The sequence below is a fragment of the Neofelis nebulosa genome, chromosome 15, assembly GCF_028018385.1.
Source record: "Neofelis nebulosa isolate mNeoNeb1 chromosome 15, mNeoNeb1.pri, whole genome shotgun sequence".
Taxonomy (NCBI): Eukaryota; Metazoa; Chordata; class Mammalia; order Carnivora; family Felidae; genus Neofelis; species Neofelis nebulosa.
The window spans coordinates 43,574,385-43,582,937 of NC_080796.1; the positions used below are offsets into that span (position 1 = coordinate 43,574,385).

At 42.2% G+C, this 8,553-nt stretch overlaps 1 long non-coding RNA gene across 2 annotated transcripts; it reads right to left on the reverse strand.

The window, feature by feature from the left end:
• Nucleotides 1-994: 994 nt before the first annotated feature.
• LOC131495340 (uncharacterized) lies at nucleotides 995-7,414 on the reverse strand. Of its 2 annotated transcripts, none has more exons than XR_009253903.1 (3): nucleotides 7,306-7,414; nucleotides 1,404-1,514; nucleotides 995-1,127 (listed from the first exon to the last, which is right to left on the reverse strand). It is a non-coding gene; the product is annotated as an uncharacterized LOC131495340 (long non-coding RNA). The 2 variants fall into 2 exon arrangements; XR_009253904.1 differs by lacking the exon at nucleotides 7,306-7,414 and adding an exon at nucleotides 2,493-2,558.
• Between the last annotated feature and the right edge of the window lie 1,139 nt (nucleotides 7,415-8,553).

Below are 8,553 nucleotides of genomic sequence, written 5' to 3' on the forward strand. Positions count from 1 at the left end.
TGTAACCTCATCTAGAGGAAGCAGAAAGGGACCTTCCTCAGACCTCTCTTATAAGGACACTGATCCCATTCAGGACGGTGCTGCTCTCACAGCCTAATCATCTCCCAAGGCCCCACCTCCTACCACCACGTTCGGCATTAGGTTTGCAACATATGAATTTTGGAGGGAACATAAACATTTAGTGTGCAGCAACGATCTACCACAGGTGAGTTGTAAGATTTGGTACTCAGATCAGGCATGATGAGTGGACATCTTTTTTGACGAGACAGATGATAACAGACTGAGAAACAGATCCATTGGTATTTTCTACCAGTACCCACTGATTCTTTGTGACTGTCTAGATTTGATGAAGTATCAACCTGGCCTAGGAAGTGGCTGGCCCATTGTAGAGCTAAATAGATATTGAATGCATTGAATTAGGAAAACACATATGAGTAAAACCTTACTCGTTTCATGATAAATGAATTTCCAAGAAAATAATTCCACGGTGTTCCTCAAGACGCAGTGGGGTTAAGTAGAACTGATTCCACCTTCGGAGTCAGACTCACAGCTCTTCTATCACAATTTTATGTCACAGCACAGTTCAAAACGGTAATTGTGGTACAAAGTGGAAACTGCTCTGTGTGTATGTGTGTGTGTGTGTGTGTGTGTGTGTGTGTGTGTGTGTGTAGTGGGGGGTGGCAGTCTAGTGAGCATTTCCTGTTGCTTGAAGGCTGTGGGGATCAGTATATCTCATCATGCTCCTAACTACAGAACACCTGGGTTGAAGCCCTGAATGGATTATTGGATATGTGGCCTTGATCAGATCACAGGAGCTATCAGAATAAGGCTAACACCCTTCCCTGCTTCCCCACAGTTTATTGTGAGGGTGAAGTAACACGGTAGTAAATCTGGATGGTAATACCTGATACCTTCCAAAATCCAAAGCTGGAATGTGTGGAATACATTATTTTTTTCTCAAATGCACCAAATTGCTTACGGAATCATTGTAATCTATCTCACACCAAAGAATTTACTACTTTGTAGTTTGTAAAGCAATGTACAAAAGCAATGTACGTCTGAAGGGGTGCCCGATACAGTAATAATTGCAGCCATTATTCTCGTGTTGCGTAGAATACGTCCAATCCCTGAAAGAAAAAGCCAAGTAGATTTGAATGAAGAAAACAAAAATCTGAACATTATAAAGACATTTGCCAATAGAGTCCCAATAATAATTTATATGAATTGAGTGGTGATATGTCATGGTACATAAAATCTGTTTTACATTTAATTTTACCCATATGCCTTCTCATTTCTGTTATCATTTTAATAAATGTATGAGGATGACCAGAAAAATGTGTATGGTCACTGGTGAATATGCCCTCCAAGAAAACTTAAATGACCCGAAGAGCAATTCCAGAGACCTGTATCACTCCTGGAGATGCCAGTCCCAGATATCACCAGCTTCCATGTTTTCGCGTCCACAGCATTGCCTTGATTGTGCTTGCCTCGACCAGGTTAGAAACACAGCTCCACTAATATACAGTAAGACAAAACAAAAAGTTACTTTTAGCAACCATTTGAAAAGTTCAAAAATTTCACTAAGGATCTGAAGATCACAGAACAGACAACACAGTCTTAGTGTGCTGTCTTCTGCGTGCTCTTTTTTCCCTCTCTCATTTTCTTCCTCTCCTTAAGAAACAGAGAAAATACTGCTGTCCTTGTCTTCAGTAGATCAGCTCCACCCTCATGGAAGACACCAGAGGTCTCAGAATCCCCAAGTGACTGTATTAATTTCCCAACAAAGATTTCTCACTAAAATATCCCCATGCTAGCCAATAAGTGAGTAAAAGTATCTTCATAGTTTAGCATAATTTTATCTCAGGTTTCCACTGTATGAGCTGATGTCTATGTTCTGTTTAATTCACTGAGATTCCTAATGGCATTAATGTCAAACAAATTAAATTGGGGATAATGTTCCTTTAAAACTTAATGTTATGCCCCAGCAACCTGTCTGCATGTCCAAACTCTCCCGTTTGCCACAGAGACCATCGTGTTCCTTCCCCAGCTAACTCTCCCTTCCCAATTTCCGCCCATGTCCTTTCTTGCTAAATCACAGATCAAATGGAGGTCATGAGGCATAAGTGCCTCAACGTGGTGTTCCTCCACCTTCTGTCTGGTCTCAGAGGAAGTGGTAACCCTCCTCCAAGCTCAAAGTTAATTTGGCCAGCTGTTCTGTTGATGCAATCAACCCCTACCCTCCTCCGTGGTTTCATCCAAGTCCCTCTCCTGACACCGCAAGCCTCTGTTTCAGCTGTTACTCTTACAATTCTCCTTCACCCCCACTGTATCTATACTTCTCCCTTTCTTCTTGCCTCTGCAGCCAAACTCCCTAAAATGAAAGAACATAATCACTACGACGACTTATTTTTGTTGCTGGCATCCCTTCTTCCTTCATCTGATTTCCCTCAGAGGAACCCGTCCCTCCTGCCCCCTGGGGATGGGAACCTGACCGAAACAATGTCTTGATTGGCATGAGCAACACTGATTGAGTCGGAGATGGACGTGTGACCCAAGTCAGGCCAATTAGACTCAACTTCAGTAATTTTGTTCAAGTCCTGGAGAAAGTACGTCTTCTTTACGGAGGGCTCAGCACCCGGAAATACACAGTGCTGGAGCTGCAACAGACTGTCTGCCCACGCGAGGAGAGAGCCCAGCCTAGAATGGAGCAAACGTGGAAGACTAGCTGAGAAAAGGAGAGAAACTGGATTCTGGTGACGTCATCGGTGCTGCTGAGTCCCGCAGTGACTAAAGCCAAAAACAGTCTTGGATATTTTGGTTCTATGAGCCAATAGATAGCTTTTTTGCATAAGTCGTTTCGTTTGTGTTTTCCTTGACATTTTCAAGCAAAAAAAGAGTCTTATGTGATGCTCCTCACTGTTTCCAGTTTCTCGTTCATATTTTTTAAGTTTATTTACTTAGGGAAAGAACGCAAGCGGGAGAGGGGCAGAGAGAGAGGGAGGGAGACAGAGAATCCCAAGCGGGCTTTACACTGTCAGCACAGAGAGTGATGTGGGGCTCAAACTCACGAGATCATGACCTGGGTGGAAATCAAGACTGGGAGGCTTAACCGACTGAGTCACCCAGGCAGCCCTTGTTCATTTTTCAGCCCACTGTACTGTTTTCTAGTTTCACCACACCACTAAAAGTTCTGTCACCAAGTTAATCTCTTCTTGGCCAGGTGTTATGTAGCTCATCCTTTCTGTAGGATTTGAAAATATTGGCCATTCTCTCCTTGGTTTAAGTGACCTTATGCCTTGAATTTCTTCATTTCACTTTTGATTGGTTTTCCTCCTGTGCCTCTGCATTTTCTTTTCTCCTTTCCTCAAGTCGTACATCTTATCACAATCAGAGTATCAGGCTCTTCTTATTCTCGAAATCTGCATTCCTTCCCTGGATGATTTCGCCAACCGTCAAGGTTTTAATGATCATTATATCTAGTAGTTTCCAAGTTTCTCTCTCTAGGTGTAATAAGTCCTCTTTTGAAGTCTAGATTCAGACCCCCAAATGCTGTCAAGGATGCATCCTTACCTAAATGTCCCAAATCACAAGTACCATATCCCCCCTCCAACCTGATTTACCCTTTTCTTATGTTTCCTGTATTTGCTTATGTTTGTATATTCATCATGTCCAGCAACAACATCTTGAACTTACAGGTTGGTCACCATCCTTGGCCCTTCCACCTTCGGTCCTCCTCTTTCCTACCCCTCATTCATCCCCAACTAGCTGCATGACCTTGGGGAAATGCTCTAGACTTCAGTGTTCTCATAACTAAAACAGAGATAACAGTAATATTTGTTTAGAAGACTAAATGCAACATTCACGTAAGGTACTGTGAACAGTGTCTGGTGCATATAATGCCTTAAGTAAATATTAGCTTTTGTATCAGTTATCTACTGATGTATTTAACAAGCTACCCCATAATTTCATAGCTTAAAACAACCAACTCATGAATGTACTTGCTCATGAAGCTGTAAATTAGTTAGCGCTTGGAGAGGACAGCTCACCACTGCCCTGTGCAGCATCTGCTGAGGTGGCTGGAGTCAGACTGGAAGGTCTTCAAGATGGCTCACTCAAATGGTTGGCAAGTTGGTGCTGGCTGTGGCTGAGCTCACCTGGGGCTCTGGCCCAGCACCTAGGTTCTTCTCCATGTGTGCCTCTCTGCCCATTAGTTTTCCTCACAGTATAAGGAATGAACCCCCAGGAGACAAGAGGTGGGTTCCGAAAACAAGCACCCCACAAACAAGAAGTGGAACCTGTTAGTAGCTTAAGACCTGAGCCCAGAAGCTGGCACACTGTCGCTTCTACCATATTCTGTTATTCAAATCACAGGACCCAGATTCAAGTAGAGGGGTCACAACAATTTCTGAAGGGCAGATTGTCAAAGGGTTGAGGGGCCAAGTTATGAAACCACCATAGCTCTTCCCTTGCACACCACCACCCTTCTTCTCTCCATAGTCACCACCAGTACTTTGCTTTAGCTTTTAGTTTATTTCCTGAACTGTGGTCAGCAGCTCTTGTCTCCTTGCCTCTGTTCTCACTCTCCTCCCATCTCTTCCCCACACTGATATTTCTAAGACTATGTTACCTCCTGTTAAAATCTCTTTGGTGGCTCCTCATGATATAGATAATATCCAGGGTGGCCTGGGTGGCTCAGTTGGTTAAGCATCCAGCTCTTGATCTCGGCTCAGGTCATGATCTCACAGTTTGAGAGTTCAAGCCCCACATCTGCTTGAGATTCTCTCTCTCCCTCTCTCTCTGCCCCCTCCTCTCAAAATAAGTAAACTTAAGAAAAAAAAAAGAGTGGGATAGGAAATAAGGGTGGTGGTGTGCAATCTGTTAGATTATTAAAGAATAATATAAAAGCTTACTTTTTGTTCAATTTACATGTATTTTATTTTCAAAGAGTTAAGTTTTTAGGACATGATTACTTAAATGGTTTGGACCAATTACTTAATAAACAGAACTGTTAAGTATTTCATTTGTCCTATGACTGCCATGAAAAAATTACTGAGTTGCTAAGGACACATTAAGCTGAGAACATTTGGGAACCTTGCACATAACATATGAGACAGAAATTTAACAAAAGATATTTTATTTTTTAAGTTTATTTTTACTTATTTTGAGAGAGAGAGAGAGAGAGAGAGAGAGAGAGAGAGAGAGAGAGAGAGGAGGGGCAGAGAGAGAGGGAGAGAGAATCCCAAGCAGGCTCCATGCTGTCAGCACAAACCCCGATGAGGGGCTTGAACTCACAGAACTGTGAGATCATGACCTGAGCCAAAATCAAGCATTGGACACTTCATCAACTGAGCCACCCAGGTGCCCCAACAAAAGATATTTTAAAAACTCTTGGCCACCTGTCCTTTCTAAAACCTCTTCCCCAGCCACCATGGCACCCAGTGAAGAGCAGTTTCCTTGTTTGCTTGAGTTTGTGAGTATGTTAGTCCGTGTGCTACACATCCTATTTCCTCCATCTCTCCCATAAATGTCAACCCTCTCTGGCCAATTTTATTTTTTCAAATTCTTAGTCTCCTCTAATACTTTGTGCCTCCTGTTCTGTAATCTCGGTTTACACTCCTTAATTTCTGTTCATTGTACTCTCTGGAACTTTGTCCGTGATTTAATGACTCTCCCATATCCTGAGTTTCTTAATAGCATGTATGCTACTCTTTAACCAAAACCGAGTTTTCCCCTGTGTACATGGCTTTTCCAATAGCCTTCTTAAATGGAAGCTTCTTATTATTCTCTCATAAGTATCTCCTTACATATTCTTTTACTAACTTGCTTTTCAAAGCTAATACTGACCTTTACTTTCTAGTCTGTTGGAAAGACTCGTGCTCCTATAAGACTCTTGCTGTGAAGTTATATCCCTTACCCTGCCCCCCAGCTCCTCTGTCATGAAGAGCCTTTTGTTCTTACCCCTCACTGTACCTTCCCCTGTTCATTGATGACTTTGCCCTCTGGCTCACAGTCCTTTTCTCCACCCTGTCTGGTCTCCATCCTGAGTGACCTCAGCAACCGTTGGACTGAGTCATCACACACCCAGGCCTCCCTATTCGTTGGTCTCCTCATCTCCAATTACCTGCCTTTCTACTCCACGTCAACCAGCCAGGGTCACAGCCTAGCCCAGACTTCTCCAAGTGTGGTCCTGGGGCTGGCTGTGCCGGGATTGTCTAGGAAGCTTGATAAGATACAGATTCCAAGGCCAATTGCCCACTCCTGTTGAATCACAGTTTTTGAGAAAGGGTCCTGGCATTGTAACAATCCTCCCAGGTGATTCTTAGGCAAAGTGACTTTGAGAACTACTGTGCTAAACTTGGTTTTCATCAGAAACTACCTCAAAATCACAAAATCACATTCTGTAACCAGAATCTCCTATCCTTCTAGATCATTTTCTCCATTGTTCCCATTACAATTGCTCTTGATACAAATCAGCCGCTCCCTTTGCATTTTTTTTTTTTAATTTTTTTTTTCAACATTTTTTAATTGATTTTTGGGACAGAGAGAGACAGAGCATGAACGGGGGAGGGGCAGAGAGAGAGGGAGACACAGAATCGGAAACAGGCTCCAGGCTCCGAGCCATCGGCCCAGAGCCTGACGCGGGGCTCGAACTCACGGACCGCGAGATCGTGACCTGGCTGAAGTCGGACGCTTAACCGACTGCGCCACCCAGGCGCCCCTGCATTCTTTTTCTTCCTGCGCTCCCCTTTCATTTCACTTCCCTCTCTCTTTAGCTTAGATTTTTAAAGTAGTAAAAATAAAACAATTTTTCCTATTTGCTATGTGGCAGACACTGTTCTAAGTCCTTTACTATATTAATTCTTTAACGCTTACAATAACTTAATGAGGTAAGCACTCATTTTAATCCTCATTTTTTTTTCTTGCCCAAATTTTCAGTTTTCTTGCCCTTTTATTCCTTCTGTGCTTCTGCCTAGCAATACCCAACCCAGGATCCACCCTTCAGTGCTTGTACTCTCACCACTGAGCACAGCAGGAGGGATTGGTACAGTATGAGTTCAGGGTCACCTGCCCTAATGGGTGCTATTCACTCCATTGCTGGAGTTGGTATGCTCTCTTACACTTGGCAATCCAGTTCAACCTCTCCCTCCCTTTCTGCAGAGAACTTGGACTTCTACTTCATGTGACATGTGAACTCTCAGAACAATACAATCTAAGCTCACCATCAGATCTACAAAAACATCTCCATTAGCGCCCGTGCTTCTTTCATTGGCTCACATATTTAACAAATATTTATAGAATACTTACCAAGCGACAGGCTTGTGCAATACTGTTTCAAGCAAGAGATAGGTTCTATGCCTGTTCCTCTTTTACAATGTGAAAACTAACGGAGAAGTTAAGAAGCTCACCAGATTACAAATACAGTCAGCGGTGCAAGAGCTAGTCAGACCCAGTGTCTGAGCTCCTAACTGGTGGGTGGTACTGTGGCCCCACCCCCCTTGGAGTCTCTGGGCCAAGTGATGGGGAAGCTTAGCTGATGAGTTCTGCCTGGGGCCACAGAACAATGAGAGAGCTGGACTTTACCTGTTTTACATATTGGATTGTGTCTTAAGATTTTATTCAAAAAAATTAATTAAAAATATTTTCTTAACAAAATTATTGGAGAAACCACTGTACCTCATTTCTCTAGGTCCGTTTATGAACAGCCACCCGTGATCTGTTTCTTCTGAGGTTAGAGCCGGTGGTTCAGAATAGCTTTGTTGACTCTAGAATCTATTTGCTTTATCCTCCAGACATTGAGGACTACATAATTTATTACAGTAAACTTTTGCTTTGTCATCCTGGAAGCTTAGGGCCAAATTCCAACTCAATGAGGAACTTGTGGCTTATCTCTTTGTGTTCTTTTCTCTTGGGCCTTAGCTATCCATTCCATTTTTCCCCTGTTGGCTCAAATGTTTTTTAGCACATGTTTTCAGTGAGTTGCTTCAAATCCATTTTAGAGCAAGATTTGACACAGAGATAATGTATACGAAACATTTCCTAAACTATAACTGTAAATGTACAAACATAAGGAGATAAATACAAGAGGTTTAGTCTTTCAACAACTGCCTTACAGTCCAGCTGTGTGTCTAAGATATGGAACTACCAATTTGGAGAACTAGATAGAGCCCTGTAATTCCCCCATCTGGACTTTTGGCAACTTTTGAAGGCAGCACCTACTTGAATTAAGGGTTCATTGCTCAGCAATTCAAGAAATATTGGGATTCCTCATTCTTTTTGATAGAGTGTTATTTTTGAAGCTAATTCATTGCTCTCATATACAAAGAACTTTATGCTATGGATATTTTTTCCAAATAACCAGATTAATTTGATCTGTATACGATAAGTATTTAGAAATAATATGCCCACTAAGAATTTTTAAAGAGACTACTGCAGACTTGCATGTTTACTTAAACAAATTATATAGTCACGCAGAAAAGCTCACAAGAGAAAAAAAGTATACAATAATGTTTTATAAAATGGAAAAAAATGACAGAGGCATTCAACCAACTATTA